Raw genomic sequence first — 16,592 nt, 5'->3', positions numbered from 1 at the left:
GGAGCAGAACCTCCTCCTCCAGGCTGCAGTGTGGTAAATCCATCCAGGTGGGAAGCATCAGGACAGGACAGCAGTTGTATTTTCCCTCTGCTATTTACACACTGCTTTAATTAGGAGGCTGCCTTTGATTAGCTGAAGAAAACCCAAGCTGTGTCAATTGAAATTAATTTCCCCCTATCAATTTATCCTTTGTGAAAAGTTTGGGTGGCTTGTTCCAAACTGGAATGTGGGCAGCACAGGGAGAGAAATCAATTTTCCTAGCAGGTCTAATCATGAGAGGTGTGAAATTAAGTTGTCACCCAGACCCCCTAATCCTCCTGTCTAAGTGCATGTTGGGCTGTTTGCTGAGGCAATTACAGGAACCTGGTTCCTCTCCCTTCCTGACTTCCTTTATTAGAAAACACTTAAGGTACAGCTCCCTGTGACACGTTGTCACCAGGGAGGGACAAAAGTTTCAGAGGAGAGAAGTAGGACATGTAGGAGCAACATGAACTGGTAGGAATCAAGAAGCTATTTATGAGCCATTTACTTACTTAGCCCTAAAAATAGCTGGGGTTTTATGTGAAAATAGGGCTGTGATTGAAATCAAGCCTTAGACGTGAGGTAATGGGAAAGGGGGGGGTACAAAGAGAGATGCAATCAGGTGTTCTATAAATAGCCCTGCTGGCCTCTCCAGGGGTGGGGCAGGGGTTTGGTTTGGGTGTTTTCCTGCTGGGGCTTGGAGGGGTCAGTGGGGCTGGAGGAGCTGCCTTGGGGTGCAGCAGGGTTTGCTGAAAGACTGAAGGCAGCAGGAACATGGGCAGGTGCTGGGACTGAGATCCAGCATGGGTGATCCAGGTGTTGGATGATACCCAACACCTCAGATCCCAGCTGCACTGTCCCACCTGCTGGCCAGTGCTGTCCTCAGGGTGCTGTGTCCAGTCCTGGGCTCCTCAGGATGGGGCCAGGAGCTCCTGGAGAGCTGTGGAGCTGAGGAAGGGCCTGGAGCAGGAAAGGCTGAGGGAGCTGGGGCTGAGGAGATGCTGAGAGGGGCCCTCAGCCCTGGGTGACCCTGTCTGTTCCTGGATGACCCTGAGTGTCCCCATGTGTCCCGGGGTGACCCTGTTGTGATCCTGTGTGTCCCCATCTGACCCTGTTGGGTCCCTGTCCGTCCCTGTCTGTCCCTGTCTGTCCCTGTCTGTCCCTGGGTGTCCCTGTCTGTTCCTGAGTGTCCCTGTGTGTCCCAGTCTGTCCCTGTGTCCCTCTGTCCATCCCTGTCCATTCCTGTCCATCCCTGTCCGTCCTGGCTGTCCCTGTGTCCCCCTGTCTGTCCCTGTGTCCCCCTGTCCGTCCCTGTCTGTCCCTGTGTGCAGAGGTCAGAGCAGGCCCGGGCTCTGCTCCAGGCCCAGCAATGGCCGCAGAGCCACGGGCAGGGCCTGAGCCCAGCAATTCCCCTGCCCAGGAGGCAGAGCTGCCCTGTGGGCACTGGAACAGAGCCCAGAGAGGATTGCCTGGGGATTGTCCCTCCCTGGGGATGTTCCAGAGCCCTCTGCACACACCGCTGGGCCCTGTGCCCTGGGCTGGCCCTGAGGTGGCACCAGCTGAGCCTCTGTGCTCCCTTAACCCTGCCCCACTCTGGGACTGTGGGATTCATCTCCCCAAAATGAGTTCATGTGGCTGATCCCCCAGGGTCCCTTAACCCTGTCCCACTCTGGGACTGTGGGATTCATCTCCCCAAAATGAGTTTATGTTGCTGATCCCCAGGTGAAGGTGTTCCAGAGCCCTCTGCACACACTGCTGTGCCCTGGGGTGGCCCTGCTGGAGCAGGTGACCTTCTGTAGCCCCATAAACCCCACTCTGAGATTCCAGGCTTCTCTTCCAACCCTCCTGCCACAATAAGATGCTTTGCAAGTCAAAAGGTGCTGAGTAACTTCTCCTGGAAGCAGTTCTCTGCAGTGCAACCTCTTTGATCTCCTGCTTCCATCTGCTCTTTTATTGCTCCAGAGCTGCAGTGTTGAAGTTTTTAACTCAAGAGGTGACTTTTGGGTCCTTTTGGGTCTCTGAGTGTTGGAGCAAGCCCAGCACCCTGGCTGGGTGCCACAACCAAGCCATGCCTGTCACCTTAACCTGCACAGGAGCACTCCAGAGAGGGCACTGAGAGAAGCAGATGGAATTAAATCTCCATTTACTGTAGGCTTTTAATAAAAGAGGGGACGTGTGTAACGTCACCAGCTCTGCCCACGCTCTGGGGAATTTGCCCTGGACACTTTTCCAGCTTTTCCTTGGAGCTGAGAAGCCAACTGTGCTTTTGCCACATTGCAATTAAAGAAATTCACTGCTCCCCATAAAGACTAAACCCTATAAAATACAGCTGTTCTCTCCTGCTGGGTTTAAAAAGAAATGGTTTCACAGAAATGGCTCCAGGTGTGTGCTTGTGCCAGAGAGGCTCGTGAATGCCTGCTGGAAGGGCTGTGGAAATATTTTGGCAGATGTTGCTCCTGGGCCAGGGGATGCTGCTGTGGGAGATGCAGAGCAGTGGCTGTGGGGACAGCCTGTGTCCCAAGTCCTCACAGCTTGGTTAAGATGGCACAGTTTGCTCAAAAGCTGGACTTGATGATCCTGGAGGGCATTTCCAGCCTTCACAACGTGGTGATTCTGTCTGTGGTGTGGTCCCAGCCTGAGCCAGAGCACCCTGGGCTGTGCTGCTGGCCCTGCTGAGAGTCCCCTGCCCGAAGCTCTGGAGGTGAAAGTCCTGAGCTCTCTGCTTTTCCAGGCCTTCAGCCCAGCCAAAGCAGGGTGCAGTGTGCTGGCAGCAGCCTGCTCTGCTCTTCCTGAAAATATGTTTGAAATCAAGGAGCTCAAGAGCCCTGCAAGCAGGGAGAGTGGGAGGGAGCAGAGACCGAGCCCAGCTGTGCTGGTGCAAAATGGGATTTATGACTTGTGACCATTTTTCAAGTGAGAATCATTGATTTTTGTAATTTTTTTTTCTTTTTCCTCATAGAATTTCTTCTCCTTGAAATAGAACAGATTGCCTGAAGCACCTGGCTTCCCAGGGATCCAAGGCCATTCCTTCCTGGTGCCCTGAGACAGAGGTTGCAGTGATGTGTGGAGCTGTGCTGGGAGCTTTGCAGCCAGGAGGTGCTGGGGATACTTCAGTGCTGGAGCTGGAGGTGCCATTTTCCCAAAAAAAAATCTTTGGATTTAGCATTTCTCCTCATGGCAGGGCTGTTTTCCCTGCAGTGCTTTACAGTCCACCAGGAAGGAAACCCATTCTTTGTTTCTGACTTACCCTAAATGCCTTTCTTTGTTAATGTCAGCCCATTCTTTTTGTACTGCCTGTTCCAACACAAAAGGAAACAAATCCTTTCTATGCCAAACTGCAGATTTTTGCCCCAAAAGTGCTGTTCTGATAATTTTTGAAAGGCTGCAGAAAGTTCTCTTGATAGGCACTAAAACCATGCAGATTTTGAAGATTTTCAAAGGTTGGACTTGATGATCTTGGAGGTTTTTTCCCAACCTTAATGATTCTCTGATTCCATCTCTGTGCATTTGGGCTGGGAAAGGATCGTTCTGAACAATTCTGCTTCCTTTTGCCTTTGCAAAGTCATGAGTGCAGGCACAGCCATGAATTTGGGGAAAACTTAAACTCTGCCTCTCGTTTCCCTCCCTGAATAATGGATGGTTGTGGGGGCCTGGTGGGGCTGTTAATGCTCCTGTGAAGTCACAGCCCATCTGTGAGCCCAGAGAGAAATGGGAATTGCAACATTTTGTTTTGTCTGCTCTACAGAGCAGGAGCTGGAGATTGATTAATTCTTTTGAGCTGATCAGAGAGCTGGGGGAAGGTGTTCCAGACAGAGGGGATCAGGAACTGGGGGGCTGTCTGTGGGGGATGAGATGTCTGAGGACCCCCCAAGCTTTGGCCTGTCCAGTGTGACCACATCTGTCAGAGGGACTGGGCAGTGTGTGGGGACAAATGAATGGAATAACTAAGGTGAAAATAAAAAATGCTAATTGAAAATCAGACTGAGATTAATTCTAACCGACTCCACATCACAAAGTGGAGTGACAGGACAAGGGGCAGTGGGTTCCCACTACCAGAGGGCAGGGTCAAATGGGATATTGGGAAGAAATTCTTCCCTGTGGGGTGGTGAGGAGCTGGGATGGATTTCTCAGAAAAGCTGTGGCTGCCCCATCCCTGGAAGTGTCCCTGGAAGGTTGGACAGGACTTGGAGCACCCTGGTCTGGTGGAAGATAACCCTGCTCATGGTAGGGGGATGAAAATGAGTGATCTTTACATTCCCTTCCAACCCACACCATTCCATGATTTCCTGATTCTATTTTCCTTCTCATATGAAGGAACGTGGCCTATCACTACTCACTTAAAGAAATAAAAACCACACTGTACTGAAATAGAGACTTCAGGTCCCTCTGTGAACATTCCCCTGCAATTACTCAACTCTGTTAGACTGTTTCCAACACTTTTGGATCCTGACAGAGAAATGCTGTTTATCACTTCCAATTTCTACAACTGGGTCTGAAAACTAATTAGTAAAACAGACTGTACCATCTGCTTCCTTGGGATGTGCTCCTGCTGTAACTATTTATATTTTAAGTTGGGTTTTTTTTTTCCTTTGTAAATTTGTTCTTGCTCCTAAAGTGGTTCAATCCAGCCTATTGTTGTTTTATTGTACAGTCATATTCCTCTCCTTCTGCATCTGCATCTCTTCTTGGCATCAAGAGTACACTGAGAGGAAGGAAACATAAAACAAAACTTAATCCTGTCATTCTTTCTACACAAATGTGCCTGGTTTGTATTCCTGGGGCAGCTCTTGCTGGAAAACACTGCAGAGTTTGCAGGTAGGAAAGGCAGGAGCTGTTCACCTAATGAAAACAGTGATTCTCCATGGGGAGGGAGCAGGAGAAGGAGATCCAGACTCCCCTGGTCTCCTCAGCCCTGGGAACAGAGATGGCACAGGCTTGGGAGGGTACGTGGCTCTTGGTTTGATCAAAAAATTCTGGTTTTGGGGCAATGTTTGGAGCAGGGCAGGGCTGATGCTTTTGCCATGCCAAGGAGTGTTTTCCACATCAGAGACTGGCAGAGCTCAGTGATTCTCCGTGGTGGATATTTCCCCTGATATTCCTCTTGAATTCTCCATCACTCATTTTAATATTATTATTCCTGTTTGCACACTAAACAACCCTTCCTCCCTGCTGGTTGATGTCCTCATTGTATCTGCTTTCTGCAAGGGAAAGCAAGATCTTATCCCTAAAATAAACTCAGGGATGGAGACTTTGGAGCCTTCCTTTGCCTCTGCAGGGGGTGGATGATGCTTCCCTGGGCCTCCACTCCCAACTGCACCGAGCTGTGGATCCTGAGCTGTGGAGAAAGGATTTTAACATGGTGGGTGAGGAGGAGAGCTCTGAGTTTTTGGCAGCTGAGCGGGAGCAGTGATTCCCTCCTGGAACTGCAGTACCAACTCTGCCAGAGGTGGGACAAGGAAATCGAAATAACTCACAGTAGCCAAGTCAAAAATGTCAATCCCAGCTACATCCACAATTTTCTGCTCATTTCTCCTCACCTGCAAAAGGATCAGCTCTTAACCAGAGGGAAAATTGAAGCAGTAGTTGTGGTGTGGCTGAAAATCCACTGGTGTGGCGGATGCTGCTCCCCCTCCAGGTGCCAAAGACCTTTAGACCTCCAGCTCATGAGATCCCCATCAACCCAACAAAGGTCATGCTTGGCAAATAATGTGTCTCAGATGAGTTTCTTCCTCTGCATGAGCTTAGCTGCTCAGATCGTGCCCTGCTTTTATCCCTCCCTTTGAGGGCTCCCAGGCTGGTGGCAGGAAAGCCATTATCAAGGAGCTGTTCCTTTGCCTTGCTTTGTGGATATAAATACTGACACCTTGTTCCATTTTTCATGCATTACTTCTTTCCCTGCCCCATTCAAAAGAACAAAAGGAGTTCTGAGCTCTCTGAGCTTGGAATTTGACAGCTTTTCCTTGGTGGTGGCATTACTGGTTTTTTAGTTCTGCTCAAAAACAGCTTTTTCCTTTCAGCTGAAGGGGAAGGGGGGGAAATGAAATGATGGGGAAATCTGGAGGAGGTTTAACCTGCATGCACGAAGCAGCAATTCTAGTGATTTTATTGTTTGGGCTTTCTGATGGTCGTCCCAAATCATCAATAAAGCTCTGGCTGTCTCTGCTTTGCCCTCCTCATTAGCTGGAGGCAGAGCCCAGCTCTGTGGCTGCCTGGGAAGTGCCTGCCTGGCTAATTCCCCTCTCCCCCTGCCTCTCCAGCTGGCCCTCACTCCCATTTGGAATATATAAGGGACCAGAGGGCAGGATTTATGGCCGGCAGACAGTTTTTAGTACAGATGTGCAGAGCAGCAACTCTCAGGTGCCAACAAAACCTCTGGAGAGATACATCATAGCAGGAAGTTGTCAGCAATTAATTTTCAGAGGGCTAAACCTCAACCATGTTTTAATAGAAGAGGAGGCTGAAGGACCAAAGGGAGAATAAATCATTTGGACCCCTGGGAGGTTTTTTTAGCTACTTTCCTGAGCAAGCGTTGCTGCTTTTTTCTCCTTTGCAACAGGTAAAACATTGGGGGTTTAACCACTGAGACAAATATTCTTTAAAAAGCAAGACTTAAAATAGAAAAATAAAACTAAGAACAGCTTTTCTATGTGAGATCCCTTGAATCTTTCTGCAAGAAAGATGCCAAACACTTGGATAAAGGTCTGGTTGATCTTGCAGGTGATACTTGAGTGACAAAGTGAGGGGGGGCTGAGCTATAATTGGTGGATGTGAAAAGTTTGCTGACAGGGTTGGTTGCTGACTTTTACAAATTTAGTTTTGGGGGGTTGATTTGGGGGTTTTGGGATGGGTTTTTTTTTTGGAGGAGGGGGTAATTTTTTTTGCAGCTCAGTTCCTCTGCCAGCCACGGACTTCAGAGAGGAAGAAGAGATGGCCACAGCTCAATGGCAGGGCTGCCTGAATGCTGGGTCATGGTTGGAGCTGAGTCAATGATGCTTTCTTGAGGCCGTGGTGTGAAAGGAGAGTTTCTGTTCCTTCTGAAGAACCTCAGTTCATCAAAGCATTTCACATTTTCCTCCCAGTTAAGCCAGGGTTTAAGTCCAGTTCTGCTGTGCACAGTGTAAATGGGGTGTGGGTGTCTAATGCTCGTCGTGGTGGCTTTTAAAGCTCCTAAAATTTTCCACTCCCACCAAAGTTGGGGGTTTTCTTGCTCTGTAGAAGCTGGCAATTGTATTCCTCATGCCACAATGTGGTTTAGAGGGTATGGTGGGATTAGGTCCAGGGTTGGACTTGATCCTGGAGGCCTTCTCCAACCTTAATGGTTCTGGGATTCTGTATTAACAAAAACCTGTTACAATTCAACAAAAACCAACAAATCTCAGAATCATGGAATGGTTTGGGTTAGGAAGGGACCTTAAAGATCACCCCACTCCACCCCCCACCATGGGCAGGGACACCTTCCACTATCCCAGGTCCATCTTCCACTATCCCAGGTCCAACCTGGCCTTGGACACAGCCAGGGACTCAGGGGCAGCCACAGCTGCTCTGTGCCAGAGCCCCACCTTCACAGAGAACAATTCCTTCTATATATCTAACCAAAATTCCCCTCTTTCAATCTGAACCCCAAAATCTTCCTCTGTCCCAAATGGTGGTGGCAGCTCCAGGTGCCTCCCAGGTGAGGCAGTGGTCAGGGAAGCTCAGGAGACAGAGAACTTGAGCTGAAAATTCACTGTGGAACAATTCCACTCTGTCATCTTCCTCCTTATTACCCTTTCCTCTGCAGCCATGATGGGATTAGTGATATTTCCATTTGTCTGTTTTATGTATTTTGTTTTCCCTTCCTCTGAAAAATGATTACAGGATGAAAAGTTTGTCAGGCCTTGGAGTTCAGCAAGATTCTCTCTGGAATTAATTTCCTACAGTGGAGTATGAGCAGGCATCTAGAAAAACACTATTTGATTGTACTTTTGTTTTCATATAAGAAAATGATTATTTTTTACTTGTTGGTGGGTGTAGGACACAGAGCTGTGTGGGAAAGGCAGGATTTTTATTTATCAGATGCCTGAAGACTTAAAATCCTAAGAAGTAGTAATGAGGAAAGCTGAGGAAATGGAAATTTTGCTCCATTTATTCCCTAAATAATGGGAAATATTTGGTTATTCCCAAGTGTCAGACATCCACAGCAGAGGAGAAGAGCAGGAGGAGCAAGGACATTGCCCTGGAACCAAACACCCCGGGGTGCTGAGCTGGGGTCTGTCAGACCCTGAGGCCCAGCAGAGCCAGATCCAAGCAGGTCTGGCATGAAATGGCTCCTCTTGATTTCCTCATCCTCCCCATCGAGCTTCTCTCTCTCGATCTAATTGAAGGGGTTTGTTCTGACACCTGCTGCAATCAGGGCTGGATGTTTTCCACGGGAATTCGGTGCCAGGCACAAGGCCTGTGCTGTGCTCTTGGCTCCAGTGCCTCTCCAGCACTGGTTTCTACTCGCTCCAGTTGCAAGAGTCCCTTCTGCTCCATCACTCCTTCCACCTGCAGATCTTCCTGCAGCCACCCCCAAGTGGTTTTTATCCCAAAAACTTGTGGATCATTCCTGCCCCACCATTTCACCCTTCCCCTGAGCACCCTGCTCTCGCAACCTTTTTAATCATATTCTGATGAAATCAACCCCCATGGTGGGGGTTTGGAACCAGACCATCTTTAAGGTCCCTCCAAAAGCCAAAGGGTTTTGGTTTCTGGTTTGGGTTTAAGGGTTCCCTAAGCCCAAATCATTCTCTGTTTTTGAGATATCTATGATGTTTTCTGCATCAGGAGGGAACCCATCAGGTGCTACTGCTCCATCAGCTGCTTGACACCATCACCTCCCTCAGAGGGGGAGGCTGAGGAATGCTGGCTCCTCCTCGGGGTCTGTAGTGAGGAAAAATCCATCATTTCCCCTCTCCTCATCTTCCCAGTGCTGATGGAGGATTCACTCTGCCTTTAAATGAAGTAACCTCTGCAAGGACTTACCATGCCTGGAGCCTCAGACCTTCGTGCCAGGATGGTTTCTTCTCCATCATCCAGAATAATTCCCTTTCTCCAGCTGCTGGCCTCGGGTTCCTGTGCTCAGAGGAGCTGACTCAGAGATGACTCAAACTCTTCACACGCCTTTGTGGGTTTGCAAATGAAAGAGCAGGGTAAGGTTGGGTGGTTAATAAGAGACCTCAGCCAGCAGCCAGCCCCTTCCCAAAATCCCAGGGGGAAGTCAGGACCTGGAAACTCACCCTGGGCACGGTGATTCAATGGAGTGAGCAAAAACCACTTGTAAATACATTTATTAGTGCTGAGACTGTGGTTGGAGCTGAGGCAAGGGAGAGAAGCCACACAATTACCTACAAATTCCTCCTGAAGTCCTGGGGTCTGTAGGTCAGCAGGGAAAGAGGAAGGAACAGGGAGATATTTCTGTTTTGCTGTGGGTTTTATTTAATTCCACATCTTTATTTTCTGCTCTTAAAGGCACATTATAAAACTGGTGTTTTTTAAAGGAAATTGCCAATCTGGAGGCAACTGCAGAATGTGAAGAGTTACTGGGAAGCCGCAACACCAAAACTGGTCTCTGGATCTGGGTGTATGAGGGACTTTTCTGAAAGATTCTGAGTCAATCAGCTTTTTCTCAGAGCCACAGCAGAACAGCAGCAATCCCATGAGATTCCTAAATCCATTCCTGGTTATGTCCAGCTTCCAGAAAATACCCTGGGGATGAAGGGGCAGCGTGGGACCCTTCACTTTGGGCTGCACAACAGGAATGAAGTAACCAAAAAAATTTCTTTGAGTCTCGCTTAGGAGTAAAACCAGCCCCTGAGCTGAGCCCAGACCCCATCCCAGCGATGCCTTGTGAAGGCTGCCCTAGAACAGAGGCTGGACGGAGTTAAAGAATAAAGCAGGGATTTATTAAAAGGATCTCCTCAATGGATCCACCTTGGGCAGTGCAAGAGCCCAGCCAGGGCTGCACCCAAGATGAACCAAAAATGGTCACAAAATGGACACCTGGTCACAGGGTCTCTCACTTTCATAAGTTCTGGTCTATTTACATATTGGAGTTAATTGTCCAATTACAGCTTTAGGTTATGAAGTCCCATCCTTCTTGTTTTTCTCTCTTCATTCCTTGTTGTTTGTGCTCTTGGGCCTGAGATTTGGATCGTTTGTCCTTGGTCCCCAGCTAGAGAAGGAATTACTTTGCTGTTTTGAAATTGAAATTTTTGAATTGTTTTGCTCCTGCTTTGTGAAGAGAGCTCTCCATCCCTAATATGAACCCCGACCCACACACTAAAGCAGCACAGAATCTGAAAAATATCAAAGCTAAAACCTGAGGCATCACCTGGAAATTTGGGTCTTTCCTCTCATGTTTAGTCAGGCTGTGTGGCTGTTGCAGGAGGGATTATCACCCTGTGCTCTGTAAGAGCTGCAATGAGATCCTGCAGATGAGGGTTCCCAGGGGATCCACAGGCATCTGTCATTCCTGCTCAGCACATCCTGGGCTGAAAGGGAGGGAATTGCACTTGGGTACAGAACTTTCCCTGCTCCTCAGCTGGGGACATCCCCCAGGTGCTGGGAGGTCTGAGGGGAGGATTATGGGCTTTACAGTGTGCAGCATTTCCATAGGGCTTAATGATGCCAATACCTGTAAATTAGGATATTTTTTCATTTATGGAGGTAAAACTCCAGTGGGAAACTGCATTTGCTGTTGTGAGCCTTAGAGGTAATTATAATCTCCTTTTTTGACACTGCACTGTTGGGAGTGAATGCCAACATTTCCATTTGAGGGCTTATTTGATTATTTTTCTCATTTTGCAAAACATTATTACATTAACCCGCCACTCCTGAATCCTTGTCCTACCATGGCATTTATGCATGAGAGGGTCTGTGCTTTGAAAGGAACATCAGGCTGAAGAATGCTCCATGATGATGGAAAGGCTTCTGTTTATCCTGTGGTTTTGGAATAAGAGCTTATTTTTGGCTTTGGAAGCAAATGTGACCTAGTTTGGATCCAAAATGTAATCTGAACCTTCAGCTACACATGTCAGATATTTATTAGGGCTGAAAGTAGTCAATAAATGGACGTGAGTCTGAGTAAGACTGAGAGAGGGGAAGTTTAGGTTAGAGATTAGGGAGAAATTCCTCCCTGTGAGGGTGGGGAGGGGCTGGGATAGAATTCCCAGAGAAGCTGTGGCTGCCCCTGGAAGTGTCCCTGGAAGGCTGGATAGGGCTTGGAGCACCCTGGGGTAGTGGAAGGTGTCCCTGCCCATGGCAGGGGTGGAATGAGATGAACTTTAAGGTCCTTTCCAAGCCAAACCACTCTGGGATTCCAAGGTTTTATATAAATCAGTAATCCACAACACCCTTTTGTTGCGTTCCAGCCCTCACCCTCTTTCCATCCCAGTTAAACCAGTTAGGCAGGAGGAGGCTGCTCCAGTCTGCAGAGATCCCTCAGGCTGCTCTGACCAGGTGAAGCCATCCCTGAGAAAAATCCTTCCCCACCAGGGCTCACTGCTCTTCCTTTCTCCTCCCAGTCTCTGCCCACACTGTCCTGAATGCAGTTCTGGGTTATTCCTCTCAGTCCATGCAATGCTTTCCTTTTTCCTTGCTTACTTTTAATTAAATCTCATCACTTGAAAAATCCCAAGGAAGACTTTGCAAGATCCTTAATTTGATTTTTATTTTCATTAAGCTCTAACTTATATGACAAATCTCCCAGAGCTGTGGCTAAATGCACTTTGTTTTCATGCAGTGCTCTTCTGGCTGAAAGTCCTGTTCCTGCCAGGGGAACGTGGGCAGGAAGGGAATGTTCACCTGGGGTTTATGACCCTGACAACCTGTTTTTGTTATTAAAATGGTGGTGAGCAGCAGAAGTGATGAAATACTGAGTTCTGTGGAGTCTGCAGAGTGTTTTTTTAACCTCCAGTCATTATACATTGTGTTGGCATAAAAAAGCAGAGGAAGAAGATCCTTCCTAGAGAGCAAGCAATTCTTCTTGGACCTTATGAAGTTAATTATTTTATATCCCATAACTGAAACTTGTAACTCAGTGTAATTGGCAGGAGAAGTCCCACAGTAACAATCACGGGGCTGGTTATTGTTTCCTCTAGTGCTCCACTGTGGGAATGCTGGAAAAACAGCTTCCCATCCTGGTGTTTATTGGCAAATGCTTAAATAAATCATGCCAGCCTGTACAACAAGCTGAACAATCAATAATCTCTCCTCTTGAAATGGGAAGTGTTGCAGGAGGGGAGGAGGTGGGGACAGGTTTGTGGTGCTTGTTTAGCTGGGATTTGCTTTATGGGTTTGGGAAAACCAGAGACCAAGCCCAGGCTGGAAGGTGTCCCTGTCCATGGCAGAGGGGTGGGATGGGATGAGCTTTAACACTCCTTCAACCCAAATCACTCTGGGGTTTGATGTCCCTTCAGCCCAAACCATTCTGGGGTTTCATGTCCTTTCAGCCCGAACCATTCTGGGGTTTCATGTCCCTTCAGCCCAAACCACTCTGGGGTTTGATGTCCCTTCAGCCCAAACCATTCTGGGATTTTATGAGTCCATGATGATTTTATGAATTTGTCCTTTTCCCAGTCTGCCAACACCTCACTGTGTGACCACAACAGGACCTGGATTAACCTCGTGGTGCTCCCCTATTCTGTTAAAAACCCCACTGATTGCCTCAGGCCCTGTTTGCAGCCTGGGTGAAGGAACCACATCTCACACTCAGCATCACAGCGCCCCAGGGTTCCTCACCCCTTTGTTCAGCCCAGCAACACCAACTCCTCGTGCTGCTGTCAGCACCATGGGAATGACCCCATCACCCCCATCCTGAGGGATTTTGTGCAGCCACATCAGCCCCAGTTCCTCAGGTGCCTTTTCCAGCTGTGCTCAGCCCATGGAGGCTCCTGGCTGTGCAAGACTTGATTTTACCCAGGGGCTGCTGCTGCTGCTTTGCCTCACAGACCCTCTGGAGCTGCCTCCCTCTTGCAAGTGGATATATTAAGATATTTTTTCATATCTGCCACTAATTTCTGCCTATTTCTGTCCCAGGTGGAGCCTGCAGTGACAAGAGTGACCCATCTGTGAACGCTGACAGCACTCAGCACTGCCTCAAGATTCCAGCATAGCCAGGGAGAAGGGCAAGGACAACAGAGCTTTGCTTAATGTCACCTTTGGCACTTGTGATGGGGCATTTGAAGTGCAAGGAAAGGGCAAAGCAGGAGATCTCTGGTGAATGTGGCACCTCCACCCTGCTGCTGCTGCTGAGAGCAGCAGTGGCTGAGGATACAGCTCCAATTTAATGCTTCAGTAGGAAATCTTAGGATGGATCCTCATCTGGGACGAGCTGGCCTCACTTTCAGTGGCAAGCAGGCAGTTTGTGAGGGATGGGGTCTGACCTGCTGGTCGTTTGAGGGCTTCAAGCTCATCTGTTAAGCTGCAGTTGAGTTTGCAGGCTGGCATGGCATTCCTGCCATGTGGAGCAGGTGCAGGGCCGGGCACACACTCAGGATTGAGCATGTGAGTGTTTTACAGAAATACTCCTGTGTCAGTTCAGATATCCCCGTGCCCTTCTTTCTGCATGGAGAATGCTGGCTCAATTAAATTGTCATCTTCCTGCAAAAAAAGATATCCTGGTAGCAGGCCTGGGTCTCTTGGTATGAAACTACAATTCTGGAAGGAATTTAAACAAAGTCATCTGTTTTAGGGGGTTGCTGAATTTCTCTTTCTATCCCTTCCATCAGGAAAAGGAAATATGCTTCTGAACTCTCCAGACAGTGATTTCAAGGTAGGATGGCTCCTGTTGAATTAGACATTTATGGACTATTTAGTAAATTACCTCAGAGACAAAACCTTCCAGTCTTGTTTTCTGTTTCATATGGACTATTTCAGAAAATTCCTCAGGATTATCTGGGGCTGGGAGGATCTGAGGAGCATTTAGATGTGGGAGAGGTGGCCTGGCTGGGAATTGCCCAGTTGTCCTTCTGGTGGCAGTGACTGGGGAGAGAAAGCAGCTCTGGACCCTTTCCCAATTTCAGCAGCTGAGGAAAGGAGAATGCTGCTGGAATGTTGGAGGGGATGTGATGTGATCCTGCTGCAGTCATGGCCCGGAGGTGGCCGGGGGTGCCCGGCCCCGGGGGAGGCTCTGATGGGGCCACCCCTGGCCAGATGTGGCTGCAGCTGCTTCCTGACAGACACCTGGGCTTCCACAGGGCCAAGGCTGCAGCCCCATGGCAGGAGGTGCTGTTTGGGCCGTGGGGCCTGGAAACATCCCCAGAGAATGCTACAAAATGGGGTTTGTGGGATCCGTGGCATTGGCACAGAGCACACCTGGCCAGCTGTGCGTTGGGTTTATCTTCATCTGAAGCACCAAACCTGTATCTCCTCCTCCCAGTGATGCCCTGTGAAGGCTGGCCTAGAACAGAGGCTGGACAGAGCTAAAGAATAAAGCAGGGATTTATTAAAGGCCTCAATGGATCCACTTTGGGCAGCACAAGAGCCCAGCCAGGGCTACACCCAAGATGAACCAAAATGGTCACAAAATGGACACCTGGTCATGGGGTCTCTCACTTTTATAAGTTTCGCTCCATTTGCATATTGAAGTTAATTGTCCAATTAAAGCTTTATGTTATGAAGTCCCATCCTTCTTGTTTTTCTCTCTTCATTCCTTGTTGTTTGTGTGCTTGGGCCTGAAATTTGGATCATTTGTCCTTGGTCCCCAGCTAGAGAAGGAATTGTTTTGTCTCCCTGCTCTGTGCAGAAAGCTCACCATCCCTAATATGAAGCCCAGACCAACACACTAAAGCAGCACAGAATCTGAAAAATATAAAAGCTCAAACCTGAGGCATCACCATCAGTCCCCTCTCTGCTGATATTGAGCAAAACCTGGTTTGAAGCAGAACCTCCTGCTCTGGGATTTGTTTGCACTTTGCACCAGGAACTCTTCCCCCGTTTGCTCTCACAGCCCTGGCCTGACCTTCCCCTGATGCCAGGATGGCAATTAAGGAGCTCAAAGCAGGGAGGGCTCTGATTGCTATTGATTAGGGCTCTAATTGCTCATCTCCCCACGCTGTCCAAGAGAATTGGGCTGGATGGAGATGCAGGGATACCTTTTCAAGCTATTAGCTTATCACAGCCTTGGTAACTTGGAAAAGGAGAGGAAACCTCACCAAAGATTGAAACAATATGACAGTAAGCAGTGGAGAGCTCTCAGGACCCAGGAATTTCAGAAACAAGAGCCCTCTGCCTATAATTTTGGGTTGTTCCTTGTCCAGGGACACTTTAGCCACCAGAGGCGTGGAAAAAGCAAAGTGAACTCTTTGTTAGCTGCTGAAGAAACTTTGCTGCCCTGAGAGCACAGGATGATCCCAGGGTTGTCTAACTAGGCAGGCAATTGTTTAAAAAAGGATTTCACATCCAGGCCTGAAAGAGCTGGAATTGACCCGTGAAGTGAAGAAAAGGCTGAATTTCATTCCCAGCCCCTGCACAGAACCTGGCTGAGCACGAGGAGCCTCACGCTGCCTCTCTGCTTGGGGTGAATGTCATTAGAATGGGCTGATAATTGCATTGTACAGCCAGAACCAAGCAGGGGGAATTTACCTTCAAGGCCCATGAAGGTCAAGATCATCCTCAGAACAATATCAGGCTTTTCAAGACAAAGTTTTCATGTGAACAGGGAGAGGACTTTGTGAACTCAGGGGCCTTGCAGACGTTCAAAGCTGACAGCAGCCATTTTGTGCCATTTTTCAGGAGTAAAACTGAAAATTATGAAACCACAGCTGGGCCTGTGGTTCATCCAGGGCTTCTCTTCTTCAGGGGATCATTGGGTGCAATTGTGGAGTTTATTTTCTGTGGTTTGGGATATTCTCTGGAAATACCCCAAACTTTTGGGAGACAAGGTCAGGGAGGGGGCTGGACCTTGCTGTGAAGGTACAAAATGTTTTGCTCCTAAGGAAGCTCTTTTGGGAGCCTGAGCAGCTCCCAGAGGGTGCCAACACTCCTTTCCAGATGTGCTGCACCTCTGGGGCAGACAGAAAATGCTGGATAAGCTGAAGCTGCCCTTCCTCCTTAGTGAATCCTTCCCATGTGGAACCAGCAAGCCCCTTGGAGGTAACAGCAGGTGGCTGCGAAAAACACTGCAGATAAGGGAGGATTGAAGACTGTGGAACTGTTTTTAGGTAAATTTCTGCTTTTCAGATCAGATCTGCATGTTTATCCCCTATCTACATGCACACTTAATCCCCAGTTGCCATGGGACAGGAGAACTGCCTGTTTTTGCAAGCTCTTTCTCTGAGCAATTTCCTGTTGTTAATGCTGCTCAGTCCCTTGATTCCATTCCAGTCAAATCATTCCTGTTGTCTTTTCCGAGGTCATTGTGCTGCCTTGCAGAACCCAAACCTCTCTGTTGGCAAAGCTTGGGAATAAAAAGCCCTCTGTGAGGAGCTGCTGAGCCAGGCTGCCACAGCCAGGTGAGAGCAGACCTGAAAGGGCATTTCCATCCCTTGATCAGCTGCCAGCCCTGCTGCTCTGGGCACAGCCAGGCTCAGCCTCAGATGTGTGGTCTGACT

The sequence above is a fragment of the Pyrgilauda ruficollis genome, unplaced genomic scaffold (assembly GCF_017590135.1).
Source record: "Pyrgilauda ruficollis isolate IOZ18807 unplaced genomic scaffold, ASM1759013v1 scaffold48, whole genome shotgun sequence".
Classification (NCBI taxonomy): Eukaryota; Metazoa; Chordata; class Aves; order Passeriformes; family Passeridae; genus Pyrgilauda; species Pyrgilauda ruficollis.
The sequence above is the reverse complement of the archived record's forward strand: the minus strand, read 5'-3'. Positions refer to the sequence as shown.